The 17,746-nt window shown below is 35.2% G+C and overlaps 1 protein-coding gene, 1 long non-coding RNA gene and 1 pseudogene across 2 annotated transcripts in view; 1 reads left to right on the plus strand and 2 right to left on the minus strand.

Moving 5' to 3' along the window:
- Positions 1-17,746, minus strand: part of Ppp2cb (protein phosphatase 2 catalytic subunit beta) — a 33,716-nt gene that overhangs the window by 12,021 nt on the left and 3,949 nt on the right. The window lies entirely within an intron of this gene.
- Positions 858-6,283, minus strand: LOC125613220 (annotated as a pseudogene).
- LOC125613221 overlaps positions 9,059-17,746 on the plus strand; it is a 12,508-nt gene continuing 3,820 nt past the window's right edge. The window contains exons 1-2 of the long non-coding RNA XR_007343722.1: positions 9,059-9,070; positions 9,896-9,906. This is a non-coding gene — a long non-coding RNA (uncharacterized LOC125613221). The remainder of the gene's footprint in view (positions 9,071-9,895; positions 9,907-17,746) is intronic.

Below are 17,746 nucleotides of genomic sequence, written 5' to 3' on the forward strand. Positions count from 1 at the left end.
ATTGAGAAACTGGAACCTTCGTATGCCATTTGTACAAATGTAAAATGGTGTAGCTGCTGTGAAAAACAGTTTGGCATTTTCTCAGAAAGCTAAAACAAAATAATCATCTATTCCAACAATTCCACCTAGGTATTTACTTAAAAGGAATGAAAACTTGTTTACATACATTCATGGCAGCATTATTCCTAATAGTCCCAAAGTGGAAACCATCCACAAACTGATGGTCTGAGGCTGGGGATGTAACTCAATGATAAAATGCTCCTGGGTTCAAACCCCTAGTACCTTGGGGAAAAAGTTCAGGGGGAGAAGAGAGAAGAGAGAAAGAAACTACTAATATATGCTGTAATTTTGAAAACATTGTGTTAAGTAATACAAGTCAGTCACAAAGGGTCATGACATAAGGTACATTTACATGCAATAACCAAAATAGGTAAATCTGTAGAGATAGAAAGTAAATGGGAGGTAGAGAACTAGAGGAACTAGGGAGTAACAGCTAAGGAATATAAAGTTTCTTTTGGGGGTAATGAAAACATTCTACTATTGTGACAGACACTCACATAATATACGAGTGTATTAAAAGCTACTGAATTGTATATTCTAAATGAATTAATTATATAGTATAGAAATTTTCTTTCAATAAAGCTGTGTTTTAAAAAGAATAATCTTATTTACAAGTTTAAAAGGTCCATGAAAAAATTCATAATCACTCAAGTTCTTGTATAATTTTTTTTTGGGGGGGGGGGCTGTTACAGGGGATTGAATTCACACATGTTAGTCAAGAGCTTACCAGTAAGCTATATACTTATCCCTAATCTTTTTTTTTCTTTCTTTTTTTTTTTTTTTTTTTTGGTTTTGAGACAGGGTCTCACAAAATTGCCCAGGCTGGCTTTGAACTTGCAATTCTGCCTCAACCTTTCAAGGGATTACAGACATGCACTACCATGTCTGGTATTCCACAAATTCTCACATTGATTCATAAAACAACCTTCACTTCAGCTTCTTTTGATGGTGGGGATTGAACCCATGGTCTGACCATGGACTAGGAAAGCACTCTACCACTTCAGCTACACCTTCATCCCCTAACCTTGGACTTCTTTAATCTACAATTTTATATTCAGAGTTAAATTAGAGTATACCATTAGGAGGCGCTGAAGTACAGAATTTATGTATTAAATACTATATTTTTCATTGATGAATACTTTCATCCTTTGTTATAGATTTCCTTTATTGTTTATTATCATTTTTAATAGTTGTAATAATGTGTACTTGTTGTTACTGATGGAAAATAACCACGCACTGCCTGAAGACCTTTTGGTTAGTGACAGACTGTGTATTTAAGTGGTTCTGAGAGATTATAATAGAGGTGAAAAACTCCTATGATAGGTCAACTGAGGGACAAGGTAGCTGTCAAAACATCACAGCACAATGGATCACTCATGTATTTGTGGTGATGGTGGTATAAATAAACCTACCATGCTGCCAGTCACATTATGTAATATAATAAATGACTGTTACTGGTTTATATATTCAATGTTTTTGTTATTTTAAGAGTATACTTCTCTAAAATTTTACTGTGAAACAGTACTCTATCAGCAACAATCTCATACATCTTCTGTTTACCGCATTCTTGATTGTACCAATTTTCTCAAGTTAATCTTGATTTTAAGTATACTCTAGATATTTCCATGGTGAAATCACCTAATGATTCGATTCTCAAAACATAGCCCCTTTCTTTGTTGTGACGTAATTCTTCTGGTATTTTAAAAAGTACTTCTTGGTCTAATACTTCCTTGCCTTAGGCATGTAATAAATTTTGTGTTCTTTTTCCTGTCTTAAAACACACACACATCTTCTCTCCTATATGTGTGTGGTGGTGAGGGTATCAAACCCAAGGCTTGTGTATGCTAGACAAACACTAAGAAGGAGCCACATTCCCAGCCTATATTTCTTAAAATCAGATTTTTTTCACAATGCTCTTGTAAACTAAAATCTATTTAACTGGTTGGCACTGCCCATATTAAGTTAAGGAAGCTCTTCCTAGAATTACCACAATTTTAGTTACAAAGTAATATTCACCTGATGGCATCTATTTTGGTACTGTCAAATCAGTCTTCGATTTTCTAATGTTATTCCTGCATTCCTAGGATACTCTTTGATCATAAATTATTTTTAAAAATACACAGCCGATTCTATTCCATCTATGTTCTTAAGAGCAAAAATCTATACTCGAGCTGGGGGTATAGTTCACTGGTAGAATATATGCTTAGTATAAGCAAGGCCCTGAGTTAATCCCCAGGACAAAAAGTTCTACACTTTGCCAAACTTGTCTAGTGTTTTGATTTATCAAGGTATCATTAACTTCATAAAGTAAAGTACAAAACTTTCCTTCTTTCTTCCTCTGGAAAAAATAGGTTTCCAATTTAACTTCTTTAATGATTAGTTACATGTAAATAGATATTCTGTGTCTTCTTTAGTCAATTTTAGTATTTTTTTAAATATATCTTTATTTATTTACTTTTATGTGATGCTGAGGGTCGAACCCAGTGCCTCACACGTGCGAGGCAGGTGCTCTACCACTGAGCTACAGCCCCAGCCCCCAATTTTAGTATTTCTTAAGCAAACTGTCCATTTAAAATTTTATCAGATAGCTACACTTAACACTGCGATTAAAAAAAAATCTCTTTAACAGTCTTCATTTGTGCCACCACTATTTTACTTGATTAAACTTCCCAGATATTTATTCCATCTTTATAAATAAGCAGCATTCAATTAATTATATTATTTCTCACTACTCTGGTTTTTGCTCTTTATTAAATATTTCTTTCCTTTGATTTCTTTTTTTAAATATTTATTTCTTAGCTTTAGATGGACATAATATCCTTATTTTTATGTGGTGCTAAGGATTGAACCCAGTGCCTCACGCATGCCAAGAGAGAGCGCTACTACTTGAGCCACATCCCTAGCCCCTTTCCCTTGATTTCTATTTGAAGCCACTGTTGTTCTTAGCTGCTTCAGTTAAAAACAGCTCAGTAAATTTTAATCTTTGGTTTCTAATATACCACTATATTTTCCTCTCCATCCTTTTTGAAAACTATTTATACAATTTATTAGTGCTGAGGGTTGAACCTACTAGAGCTTCTTTCTGCTACTGAGTTACATCCCCAACTGTCCATCTTCTTTTTTTTGTACCCCCTACTTTTAACTACCCTCTCCCCCCTCTTTTTTTTTTTGCCATCATACCTACTTTTGTTTCTTTTATTTTTTGGATGGTGCAAAAGGAATAATTGAATAACTGGTGTGATACAACCTGGAATTTCTGAATTCCAAATAAATAAACAGTTTCACTTTTTGAACATTTGATCAGTTACTTTTAGCACCAAAAAAACTGCTAACAGTCTATTCAACTCTAGCCCACTGGCACATCCATCTTCTTGTAACAAGTCCTTTGCTGTTCTATCATTCTCTCAGGGGATAGTCTATTGCCCTCCTTTCTGTATAATCTGGGCAAATCAACTGGTGATGGCAAGAATAGTGTCAATGAAGCAGTGCACACAGCTAGAATCTCTAGTAGATCCTGACTTCGCCGCAAATTTATCCTTGCATAGAGCTCCATGAGGTGATGAACCTGTGCAGTTATTTGCGCCTTCTGAGGTTCAACAGCGACCAGGCACTGTTAACTCAGTTTCATCCCCCTCTCCCAGTTCTGCCATTGTCAGAATAAGGTTCAGATACCTCTAGTCAGTTTCTTTTGTAGTATTAGTACTGCTACTACCCTCAATTCCTTTCATTTTCTTATGTTACCGTCTTTTAACTTCTTGTACTTTATTGACATTCTAATGAATTATTGCATATATGATTTCAGATGCAGGGGAATTCCTCCTTTAGGAAAGGCTTGATTTTTTTTTTTTTTTTTAGTTCTTGTATATGGCTTCCCAAGCTATAGTCCTTTCTTACTACAAATTATTTGCCATTAATTTGTTGCTGTCTAAATCTTCTATTGACTCCAATATAGTGAGTCTTATTACTGATTCTTGCAATACTACATCTGAGACTGGTTTCTTCTCCCCCAAATCGTGGAAGGGAGGAGTATGGGATCTGAATGCCTACAAACCGTGCTCACTTATGAGGTTTTCTAAGAGCTCACTCAATTGCAAAGGTGAATACTCTCGAAAATTTGCAGTTTCACTGCATTCAATTCTGTCACTGAAGGGCCCATACTCACTCCTTATTTCTCCCCATGAGCTACTTCCACTATTTCTCAGACACAAGGAACGAGTTAAAGATCCCAGTTAACTGTCTCTCCCCATAGATTTGAAGAAGTTAATAAAAACCCTTCGGCTTTTGCTGTCTCATCAAAATCTCTTGGAGGGCAATATATAGAGGAACAGTGCCCTAAGTTGTGCCTTCTTTTTGTTTGGCTACTTATTTTTTCATGGTTTTTTTTTTTTTTGGGGGGGGGGCTATTTATTCCTTCCTGTCCCTTTGCCTCCTAGTGGATGTGTACATTTGATGTTCATATCATTATCAATGTCAGGAAGGGAAACAGGCAACTATCCATTATACTTGATATTGGTTAGATCACATCAAAGTAATGTGATCCATATGTGGCAAAAAATGGGAACCGTGACTAAGAATTGTGCTTCTCTTCCACCTGAAACATTAACAAAAATGAAAATTACCCATCATTAGCAAATCTACTTTCACACCCTATTAGTGGGAATGTATATTCATACATTTTCTTTGGAAAGCAATTTGCAGTAGCTAACAAAATGTTAACATGTTCTAAAGCAAAAACTGTTAGCTTATCTACCTCAATATCCATTCTACTCTTCTTTTTCAATAATTAAATTAATTATATTCAAGACAGCCATATTCCCAGCTAAAAGATGACCTTTCCCAGCTTTTTCGCCAATTTAAGATACAATAATAAACACTATACTGGGTGGCTTAAGTAACAGAAATGTATTCCTCATGGTTTTGAAAGCTGATAAGTGAAAGATAAAGGTGCCACCCAACTTGGTTCCTGTTGAGGGTCTATTCCTGGTTTGCAGTGGAGTATGTATTATTATGTGGCAAAGAGAAATCAATCATGTTTCTTGCGTCTATTCTTATAAAAACACTAATTTCATATACAAGGGCAGCACCATCATGACTTAGTCACCCTCCAAAGGCTCCAACTAATATCATACCCTTTACCACTCTCTAGCCTATTTCCTGAAATGGGCAGCTCCCTAGCAATGGCAGAGTATGGGAAGATGCAGAAGACCAAAACTGTTCTCCCCAAAGATATATTTTCCCAATCCCTGGAATTTATGAAGACTACTTCCTATGACAAAAGATGAAATTAAGGATTTTGACAGAGTTTATCCTGGATTATCCTGGTGGATCCTAAATGAAATCATATATATATCTATCCTTTTGTTTCTTTTTTTGAAACAGGGTCTCCATATATTACTCAGGCTGGCCTGTACTAAAGTGATCCTCCTGCTTCAGCCTCCCAAATAGCTAGGACTATAGGTGCATGCCATCAGGTCCAGCTTATTTGTATCCTTATAAAAGAGAGGCTAAGGGAGTTTGGGGACTGGCCTTTCCAGAGATGGCAATGTGAAAACAGATGTAGTCTGAAGTGATATAATCAGCCACCAGAAGCTATAAGAGGCAAAGAACAGAGTCTCTTCTAGACTTCGCAAAGGGAATATAACCCTAACAACACCTCGATTTTGGTCTTCCAGACTTCAGAACTGCAAAAGAATAAATTCTGCTTTGTTAAGTCATCTAGTTTATGGTAACTTATTATAGCAGATACACACAAAAACCCAAAACAAAATACAGAAAGAATCTTGGTTTCCTGAACTTTGTAAGGCTGCCATATGGTACCAGAGCTCTGCAGTTTCTGTTACAAAGTCCAAATCTAACTCTTTTTTTTTTTTTGCTGGGGAGGGGTATATGGGGGAGGGGGTGCTGGGGCATTCTACCACCGAGCTATATCCCTAATCTTCTAAAATTTGAGACAGGGTCTCACAAAATTGCCAAGACTGTCCTCAAACTTGTGATCCACCTGCCTTAGCAGGGTTTTACATGGCACTGGGCTCCAAACTAACTCTTAAGTGATACATGGTTACACTACTGGAGCAAGCAACTCCATTTCTAGACATTTATGCTATCTATGAATAAATCTGTATGGATAAGTATGTATAAATATGTATAAATATAAATATGTATAAATATGTATGGGTGGGCTGGGGATGTGGCTCAAGCGGTAGTGCGCTCGCCTGGCATGCGTGCGGCCCGGGTTCAATCCTCAGCACCACATACAAAAAAAAGATGTTGTGTCTGCCGATAACTAAAAAATAAATATTAAAATTCTCTCTAAAAAAAAAAAATATATATATATATGTATGGGTATCAGAACAAGGATGTTTGCATTTAAGAGAAAATAATTGGGAACTACAATGTCCACTGAATAATTAAGAAGATAAACATGGTATGCTAAGTAACCAATACAAATATTATTAAAGTATATTTGATATAAAGATTATTTAATATATAACCAAGAAAGGCAAGTCACAAAACTATCTGATCACCTCTTCTGGGAAAACCATTAGCAAGGCCCTAAGTAACTTAGTGAGATCCTGTCCCAAAATTAAAAAATAAAGTAAAAAGGGCTGGGGAATGGGACTCATGGGTGAAGTGCCTCTGGGTTTAATTTACAGAACCATAAAGGACAAAAAAAAAAAAAGAGGAAAACCATCTTGGAGTTCCACACTAAGAAGCTCTTATGTTAGTTTCTCCAGATTGCTGGCTTTGATCATAGAGTACAGTACAGCCCCAGGTTTAGCCAGAGTATCAATGCACCAGGAGGTAAAGAAAATATTCTTAACATAAGAACCAAGATACAGAAGCCAAATCCCATAGTCAAATAGATCTCAGTATGGTATAATACCTGGAAGACAGAAAAACAATAAGCAGAGATCTTTCAAGAGCAATATAACCTCCTGCAATGGAACCAGAAAAAATATCATAATGACAGTGAAACTGGAAATTAGTAAAATAATTATTATTTGGTTATCAAGTATCAGATAATTCATTTTTCAAGTCAAACAGGAAGAAATAACTAACATTTCGCAGGAGAAGTTAAAACAGAATCTTCTGGTTATATGATATTCAGAACTTAACAAGCTAATTCTACTTTAAAATCTACTAAAGGAAATATTACCAAGAACAGTGGTAATAGTACCTGGACAGGACAATAGTTATTATCATCATAATGGTAAAGCATTTGCTTTGATGAACACCATACACAACAATAATTTGACACATCAAAACACTCCTTAAAGAATAGGGTATATGTATTCATGTAATAAACATTTGTCAGGTGTTGGCTATAGGCCAGGCATCAGAGATAAAAAAGATAACTAAGCTCTCTAGTCTCAAACAACCTGACTTTGACAGTCCCAACTTAAAATCATTGATTCAGTCAAAATTAAAAGGCCATATTTTTGGAATATTCCAATGAACTAATTATATAAGAGCTTTTGAGAATATAAGGCTTTGAATTAGCTTTGTCTAAATTGTTAAATAGAAGAAAGCATGTAACTATTTATACCAACTAACTTGTAATTTAAACTTGTATTTTCCTATATTTTAACATCGAAAGTTGATTTTTCAAGTCCACTTATAAAGATATTTTCTACAATATTGGTGGCTTTGCCTTTTTCTAAAATTTTTTTTTTAGTTGTTAATGGACTTTCTTTTTATTCATTTATTTAAATGTGATGCTGAGAATCTAACCCTGTGCCTCACACATGAGAGGCAAACGCTCTACCACTGAGCCACAACCCCAACCCATGGCTTTGCTTTTAGTAGTTCCAAAACTTAATAATTTGACTATGAAGCTTTATTGACAAAATTGCATTTATTCACAGTATACAGGCATACATTATTGTAAAATCTTCAAATATAATGCATTTAAAAAATACTACTATTTTATAAGTATATGTTTTTCCTCTTCCCTCTGTAGTACTAGGGATTGAACTCAGGGGCACTTTACCTTACCAAAGAACTCCAACCCCCAACCTTTTTTACTTTCTATTTTGAGACAGGATCTCACTAAGTTGCTGAGGCTAGTCTTGAACTTGGGATCCTCCACTGCCTTCTGAGTAGCTGGAATTACAGGCATGTGCCACTATACCTGGTTTAAAGATTTTTTTTTTAAATTTCAGTTTTAGTTGTCCAATGTAGTAAATATCAATAATACAGATTCACACATGCAAAACTCTTTGTAGTCATAAATACATTTAAAGAGGATAAATCACTAGATTAATTCCTCTGATTTCTTGATCTGCACGTCAACATGAAAGAAAACAGACCATACGGTTTACATTTCTATAAAGATGTGTATTCCTATTCACTTCAACTTGTTTGCTAGTAGCTATTAGTAATAGCCTATTGCACTAATCCAAGTACAAATTTAGAATATTGTGATTTAAGAAATAAAATCACAGTAAGACTTGTATGCATACTGGGTCTATAATCCCAACTACTCAGGAGGCTGAAGTAGGAGGATCACAAATTCAAGCCAGCTTGGCATATATAGAAAGGTTTTTATTTCAAAAACCAAAACCAACCAAATGTTTTCTCTGATATGCAGATGCTAATTCACAATAAGGTGAGGGATAGATATACTTTGGATTAGAAGGGAGTCAAGAGAGGGTATGGGGATTGGAATGATAGTAGAATAAATAGGACATTATCACCCTATGTGCATATATGATTACACGACCCACGTAACTCTACATCATGTACAATCAGAAGAATAAGAAGTTATGTTCCATTTATGTATGATGTATCAAAATGCATTCTACTGTCATGTGTAACTAATTAGAAAAATAATAATAAAAAAATAAGCCTTAGTATATACACTGTAAGAATCACAAAGTTACTCTAGCCTCAGATTTATTTAAACCAATTGGATGCACTTCGCCCATGCTTTTAATTTGAAGTGACTCCAAGAAGTAGTGAATGCCAAGTTCTATTCCAGAGGAATATTTTTAAACTATTGTCCAACACTGTATTCTAAAATGTCTCTAAAGTATGATTTTGATTTTAATCTCCCTTATTTCTGCAAAATTCCCAAAATTGGGTCTCCAGTTTTTATTTTTTTGTTGTAGACGGATATAATTCCTTTATATATTTTTATGTGGTGCTGAGGATTGAACCCAGTGCCTCACACTTGCTAGGCAAGCACTGTACCACTGAGCCATGACCCCAGCACCTGCAGCTTTTCTGTTGATTCCAGGTTATCAAATATTCTTCCAATAATCGCCCTTTCTGCTTAAATTAGCCTAGTAGACTTCATACCAAGGGTACGAATAATGAAGTCCATACTTTTCTTTTACTAGCCTATAATTAGAACGAAATTATATGTACAAATCTTCCAGAAAACATGGGTTCTCCTCAGTCCCAATCTAATTGTGTACAATTAACGTCTTTAAATCCTTCTATTTCTTTATTTAGACTAGGTATCCATAAACCTACATCTCTAAAATATGAAGTACTCTCTTCTCTAAGTATAATCTAAAAACAGCTACTTTTACAAAATGAAATTCTCTGAGAGCTGATTCTTAGCTGTGCAGAAAGTCACATTATTTCATTATCATATTGCTCAGAGAGGTCCTTAAACTGAGAAATTATTTTTCTCAATTAACAAAAAGCCCAGAACTGTTCAGCTTCTCAAGGGCCATCGGAACAGCAGATTCTTCCCACCTATCTTTTTTTCCTATTTGTAAAAAGCAGAATTGCCATTTTATATAAATAAAAGATACACCTCTAGGCACTGTATCTGGTATCAGAGATATAGGGGGTAGAAGGGACAAAGCTGAAGAGTTCATACTAGCTTTTCCTACAGTTTTTTTTATTTTTTATTTTTATTTTTTATTTATTTTAAAAATAGGTTTTTAATGATAGAGATGAGGTTTATTTATTTTTTGGTTATAAGTGGTCACAATACCTTTATTTTATTTTTATGTGGTGCTAAGGATTGAACCCAGTGCCTCATGCATGCCTCAGGCAAGCGTTCTACCTCTGAGCCACAACCCCAGCCCCATTTCCTACAGAGTTTTGACAAGATGATTCAGAAATGTTCATTATCACAACCGAAACAATATTTTTACTAGAAATCAAGCTATTCCATAAGACAGCTTCCAGTATTATTTAAAAAAAAAAAAATCAAAATGGCTATCCCAGAAGCTAGGGAGGCTGAGGCAGGTAAACTCAAGAGACCTTGCCTCCAAATAAAAAATAAAAAGGGGTGGAAATGTAGCTCAGTGTGGGAAGCCCTGGATTCAATTCCCAGTACTGCAAAAAAGAAAGGCAAACAAAACAGTCAAATTGAACAGCATAGATTAGAAAGTTCAATTCGAGTTGATGTCTTCTATTACTATCAAAACAAACCAAAGCAATGCTCAACAGAGAATTTCAACTCTAGAATGGAAATCTCCTTCATATACAACCATTTACTGCCTTACTTTCAAATACAGAAATTAAAAGCACGAAAGTATTATTACTCAATTGTTCTTTTCAGGGTATATAGTTATCTTAACCGTACACAGGTGCTAAGAGATGGGTCAAGATATATGATATAGAAAAAAACACACGTGAATGAGCTTTATAATAATACTTGTTTAGCTTTTTATCTATATAGTGTGAATAAAGTACTCTGCTGAGCCAATGTGAGCCAGTCCTCCCCAGAATATTTTATATTCACTGTACAGATACCCTCATGTTTTTTAAACACTTGATCATAATAAACACCCTTTATTCAGATTTGTTATAGCAAGATGAATTTAGTTTGCCTTCAGGGAAAGAATGTGTTAGATTGGCAGAAGTTAACCATAGTTCATGTTCTATTTTTAGTTCTCAATGTAAAAGTCTTGTATGTTTGGGATTTCCAAGACCTTACCCAGGTTCAACAGTGGTTCACTTGAAGATTCATAAAACAAAATATATTCTTGTATTCATAGGTATAATTTATTACAGTAAAAGGACATAAAACAAAATAGGCAAAGGGAAAAGGCACATGAGCAAAGCCCTAAGGGTACCAGTGCAAGCTTTAAGAGTCCCAATGCAGTCAGGAAGAATGCACGTAATTCCCTTGCTGTGACCTGAGTGAAACAGGGAAGCACCATAAAGATCCAGTGTCTGTGATTTGTAATTGAGGGCTATCTCATCAGTGTCCTCTGCCTCATTAATATCAAGATTCCAGACTCTCCATACAAACATTTTAAGCACAGTGAGCTATTCCTAACAGGGAATGATAGGAATTATCCTAAAATCCAACTTTCCAGGAACCAGCTAAGGGGAACCTTGCAACAAGAACTTTCTATAGATAGCAATCTCAAAATTGCTATGTTAACTCTTTTCTGCACAATTTATAATTCTGTTAATTTTTAATGAATGCTTTTTAATGTGACTTAGCCTAATCTCTGAGACACAGATAAGACCAAATTAAATCTGCAAAGTAGACTGTAGTGATGCTATATGACATTTAGCAGAGATATATCTAGACAGAAAGAAAGAAATTATTGCTGCATATCCTATATTCCTATTTGCCTATCCATTCAAATTTATTTCCCTTTTCACAAATTTAAGAAATAATCTTGGGGCTGAGGGTGTAGTTCAGAGTGCATGTTTAGCATATGTGAGGCCCTGGGTTTGTTCCCCAGCATACACCACACTCACCCACCCACAGTCATTTTCTTTCTTTTTACCATACTTGGAAATGATCCCAGGGGTGCTCTAACACTGAGTTACAACCTCAGCCTTTTTCGGAGACAGGGTCTAAGTTTCTCAGGCTGGCCTTGAACTTACCACTCTCCTATCTGCCTCCCAAGTAGTTGGAATTATAGGCATGTGCCACCATGCAGTCAACAAAATATTCTTTTTTTGCTTCTACAAAATTCAGTATGTCTTACAAACTGAAATGAGAAATGAAGCTTTGGGAATGATATTTGCATATAAAAAGAAAAATGAAATACTTTTTATTCCCTTCTATTCATATTTTAGGAATGCAAAGTATTTAAATACACTTGTCTGCTGATCTTCCAACAAGTAACATTGTATTTTTTGGGGGGCGGGGGGCGGGGGTACTGAGGATAGATCTCTGGGGCTGACCACTGAGCCACATCCCCAGCCCTATTTTGTATTTTATTTAGAGGCAGGTCTCATTGAGTTGTTTAGTGCCTCGCTTTTGCTGAGGCTGGCTTTGAACTCACAATCCTCCTGTCTCAGTGTCCCCAGCCACTGAGACCATATTTGTTTTTGACAGTTCAGAAATTCTTCTTTCCCTTCTATTTATACACAAATGGACTGCTATAATACATTTTAGGTTATTTTTTACTCTCCAAGCAATTTCCTTGAAATCAAGCCACAGAACAGACTGATCTCTGGAACAGATGATAGTAGATTAAGTTAAAAGCACTCCAGGACTAAGCTAATATGAGCAAAGTTCTTGCCTTCCTAATTACAAGCTCTTCCACATATAGGAATTGACCTTTTTTAAATTTTTAATACAAGGAAATGAAGCTTTCTTTGCAGTTAAACAACATTAAGTATTTGTATGCTACATGATATCAAGGTTTGGAAATACATAAAAGTCATATCATTTCAAAATTTGAAAAAACTGAGATACACGTATGTATATAAACCAAGATAAAGGTAAAAAAGTTTTAGGAGGTGATACCTATGACCCCAGGTTCTTAAACTATACACCACAACCATCCCTCTATCCCACAGTAAGCTTGGTAGATACAAAAATGTTGAAGTAGGAGGGCAGTAGAGAGGGAAGTTGGGCACCAACAGTGCAAAGTATTTGCTTTCCCACACTTCTTTTTTCTATTTTGTTGCTGTTGTAGTACTGTGAATTGAATCCAGGCACTCTCTATTACTGAGCTACATCCCTAATCCTTTTTATTTTGAGACAAGGCCTCTTTAAATTGCCTAAGCTGGCCTCAAACTTGCAATTCTCCTGTCTCACTCAGTCTCCTGAGTCTGCTGAGTTTACAGGTGTGTGCCACCATGCCTGGTTCTTCCCCAAATTTCTGACATGCTTGACAATTTAAAAAAATAAATCATGGCTAAGTGTGGTGGGGCATAATTATAATCCCAGTAACGCTGAAGACCGAGGCAGGAGGACTGAGGACAATTTGGGCAACTTAGCAAAACTGTCTCAATATAATAAAGGGCTCAGTGGTAGAGCGTCTAGCACATGTGAAGTCTAGGTTCAACCCCCAGTACTGTAAATAAAGCAATAAATAAATAGCTTTTCAATCTGAAAATATAACTTTTAAAACTTCAAAACAAATTCCAGATGGTAATAACTATAAAAGCTACCACCATGCTATCTTATACAATGGATTTTATTCAGTCATAAAAAGAAACGAAGTATAAATACATGCTGTGAATATGGAAGAAACTTTTTTTTTCTGAAGAATTTTGAAACTACTGAACTGTGTATTTTATTTTATTTTATTTTTGAGAGAATTTTTTAATATTTATTTTTTAGTTCTCGGCGGACACAACATCTTTGTTTGTATGTGGTGCTGAGGATCGAACCCGGGCAGCACGCATGCCAGGCGAGCGCGCTACGGCTTGAGCCACATCCCCAGCCCTGAACTGTGTATTTTAAAAAGGGTGATTTTTATAGCATTTAAATTGTATCTCAATTTTTAAAACCTGAGGAGGGGAATCAAATGTGAAATACTGTGGAATCCCAATGGAGTCCTCAACAACAAGCATTCTTTAGCTTTCATAAAAGGAAAAATTTTGCCACTAGTCTACAAAGCATCAAATAAAGTATGGGTGTACATCATGATCAATGACTTCACTTCTTTCAAAGCCTGTGAGGTCATTGTGGATCTGTTATTAAGTTCACACAGAGACAACAAAAAGTGTAACTGTGTTGCCTCCTTATCTTGTCGTAATAAATTCATGTGACATTTTACAAAAATGGATATTCAAAAGAGGGATTTGGCCAATGATTACAATGCAACAAGAAATGAAAAGTAGTAGCATAAGGAAATGAAATTCAAATCTAAAGTATATAAAATAGCTAACTGTAGGAATGTTGACAGTGCTGCCATTAGAAACTCTAGATATACAGCTGGAAACTTAGCATTAAAAATAAACCATTGAGATAAATAAATAAAAATGCAAATATATTGACACAAATGAGGAAGGTGGTTGTGATAAAAGGGTGAAGATATTCCAGAGGAAATGACAAGGGGGCAAAAATCTCATTAAAGCAATTTTCAGAGATATTTCACAACAATGAAAACACAAAGGAGAAAATGTTGAAAGCTGATCCAAACTTAGGGAGTATGGCAGTTTATCACCACATAGAAAAGACATATTCTATCTCATAAATTATATGATGGAAAGGCAAGCATTGTTCAAGCTGTCTTTTTTTTTTTTTTTTAAATTGTGGATGAACACAATAACTTTATTTTTTATGTGGTGCTAAGGATGGAACCCAGTGCCTCACACATGCAAGGCAAGCATTCTACCACTGAGCCACAACCTCAGCCCCTCAAGCTGTCTTTTTTGAGGCAAAGTCTTGCTAAATTGCCCAGGTTAAGTCTTCAAGATCCTCCTGACAAAGCCTCTCAAGGCATGTGCTAACATGCTCAGCATTCAAGCTGTCCTTGATCAGTTTTTTATTTACAAAGAAGTATCAAAAAAAAAAAATTTTAATTTTGGAGAAGTGTGCGAGGCAAGTACTCTACCACTGAGATGTATTCCCAGGCCTCATTTTATTTTCAAAAATTACCCTAAAAATAACAAAATAAAAGTAAGAAATAAATAAAAAAAGAAAGAAAAATATGAGTATATTTATCAGAATTTTACCATATATCAAGTAGCAATCTCAAACTGCAATCTGGAATCTGTACATCATAATAACTGTGACGTTCTTTAAAAATCTCCCCAAGACATAGTCAATCAGTTTCTGGGATGGAGTCAAGGAACCTCTAATTTATATTTGTTTTCCAGGTGATTTTTTGTGCACGTTTAAAATTTAAGGGAAAGATGGGACAATCTGACTACATAAAAATGATAAAACTTGGATATTAAAAATGACCAAAAAAACTCCCCAAACTGATAAAGAATATTTATTTTAAATATTTTTTTAGTTGTCAATGGACTTTTATTTTATTTATTTATATGTGTTGCTGAAAATTGAACCCAGTGCCTCACACATTCTAGGCAAGGGCTCAACCACTGAGCTACAACCCCAGCCCCAATATTTAAAATTTAAAAATGACTTTTCTAATCATCAAAGAATTTGTAGAATCAAGAAAAGATAAAATGTAAAATGAAACAAAACAATATGCCGACTAATAAACATTCATGTTGCACCCACTCTATGATTCTGATAAATCTGTGTTTTCTCCATGTATTTTGGTATCATATTTCATTTAATGTACTGAAGGTCTTGTCACCTACTATTTGTTATAAAATAAAAATCTATGTAGTGAAGAATTAGCTTCGCCCAAAGAGAGATTTGGCCTTTGACCCTAGAATGTCCAGTTTGATAAAGAATGTCTCTGCCTGGGGACTTTGATTTAAAGATTTTGGGTAACTTGGTATAATATCTGCTTCTAGAGGAAATGGAAAAAGCAAACAGACCCTCTTGGACTTCTATGCCTCTGTTGTATTCTTTCCCAATTATGATAATAAACCTCAATTTTGAGTAGAAAGCATTTAGTGAGTTGAATCTTTCCTATGAATGACTCAACCTAAGAGTGATTTGGGGAATCCACTTGAAATTGGTGCAGAAGTGAGGGCAGTCTCAGGAATGTTCCTTTTAACCTTACAGTTGTCTAATCTCTCAAACTTGGTGGAAAAGATAAGGACAGTTTTTGGGTTTTGGGGACTATGCTCTCTAACTCCTGCAAAATCTCTTTTTCCTTCGGTGCAGAGGATTGAAGCCAGGGGCTCCAGCACTGAGCTATGCCAACCCCTACAAAATCCTTTTTGATTATAAAAGCAAATCACATAATGAAGAATTTGGAGGGTTTTCTCTGACCACCCCACCAAAGTGTCTCTTAGTTGGACATAGTAGTACATGCCTATAGTCTCAGTTATTAGAGAAGCTGAGGCAGGAGCACTGCTTGAAAGCAGAAACAGGGTTAAGATCCCTATCTACACACACACACACACACACACACACAAAAAAAAAAAAAAAGGGTCCTAAAATCAGTAATCTTAATCACAGGTTGCTACTCAGGATTGTTTAATTCTTTTGATCTCAAAAGTATCTCAGCCAAAGGATAGTTTTATAACAGATGATAAACTGACCCAGGTTACAAAAGACACAACAGCAAACTAAGTCTAGGCTTAGTTCTCCCATTCCCTAGAAAGCAATCAATCTGTAATGTATAGGACATCTTCCCAGGGTCAATATTATGAAAGAAATTTAGACTCGAAAGTAACATATGGAAAAGGAAGTACTGGACAACATCTGGTTAGAAATAAAGGGACAGTAACAGAAAAAAGATGTTTATATGCAAAGTATTCTTAACAACCTAAATGAGGTTTGCATTTCATCACAGTTACTTAAAGGAGAACAAGGAAATCAAAACAATTAAAAATTCCTATTTAGTCTTACAGACTCGAGTTCTATATCTATATCTATATATACATACATATATATGTATATGTATGTATATATATATATGATTATATCTATGATTTTAGCACCATTCTATTAGAAAAAAACTAAATTCAGAAAATAGTTCGAATTTACAAAAATTAACTGGGCATTGATTGTCTTCTCAATTTCTTGCACATTGTTTTGCTTTCACCAAAGGAGGACTATATTTAAAGTCCTTCAGAGTGTTTATCCTGAAGAAAAGACTGAGAAGGAAATTTTTCTGGACATGATTAAAATCAGAAGGCATATGCTGCAAATAAAATTACTCAATGAAAAAAAGCTTTTTTTAAATATATTTTTTTAGTTGTTGATGGACCTTTATTTTATTCATTTATTTATATGTGGTGCTGAGAACTGAACCCAGTGCCTCACACATGAGGCAAATGCTCTACCACTGAGCTACAACCCCAGCCCCCCCCAAAATTTTATAATGTAAACAACTTCATTTTGTCTACCTAGGTATATGATTTTTTCATATCATGTCAATAAATTACCCGATTTAACAGCTAGTCGTTAGCAATAGTTCATGCTATTTCTCATTTGGCTTAATTTCTTTACCTATCAGCTCAGACAGGCATGAAAAACCATGATTTGTTCAGTCATTAGAATTGGGTCTTAACCTCATATTCCACTGTAACCATGTCATTCTTTGTTATCATCACAAAGAAAAGAGCTATTTTCTACATCACTGCATCAGACTTTATCAATGGACCACCAAGGCTGGCACTAATCCTTGTTCAAGGGAAATTTTAAAATGAAAGCATCAGTAACCATCACTTTTCTTTTTCAGCTGGCAACATATCCCAGAGAATAATGTACAAGATTTTCTTCAACTCACAAAAATTGTTCAATATTACCAGGATCTAATCTTCATAAGATGATTCTGGACATTCAGGATTTAAGCATGCTATTTCACATTAATAATGAAGTAAGGTTGGAGGTGTAGCTCAGCTGTGGAGCATTTGCCTAGCATACATGAGGCCCTGGGTTCAAATCCCCAGCACCACCACCACCAAAAAAAAAAAAAAAAAAAAAAAA

Source organism: Marmota marmota, unplaced genomic scaffold (genome assembly GCF_001458135.2).
Source record: "Marmota marmota marmota unplaced genomic scaffold, marMar, whole genome shotgun sequence".
Lineage (NCBI taxonomy): Eukaryota > Metazoa > Chordata > Mammalia > Rodentia > Sciuridae > Marmota > Marmota marmota.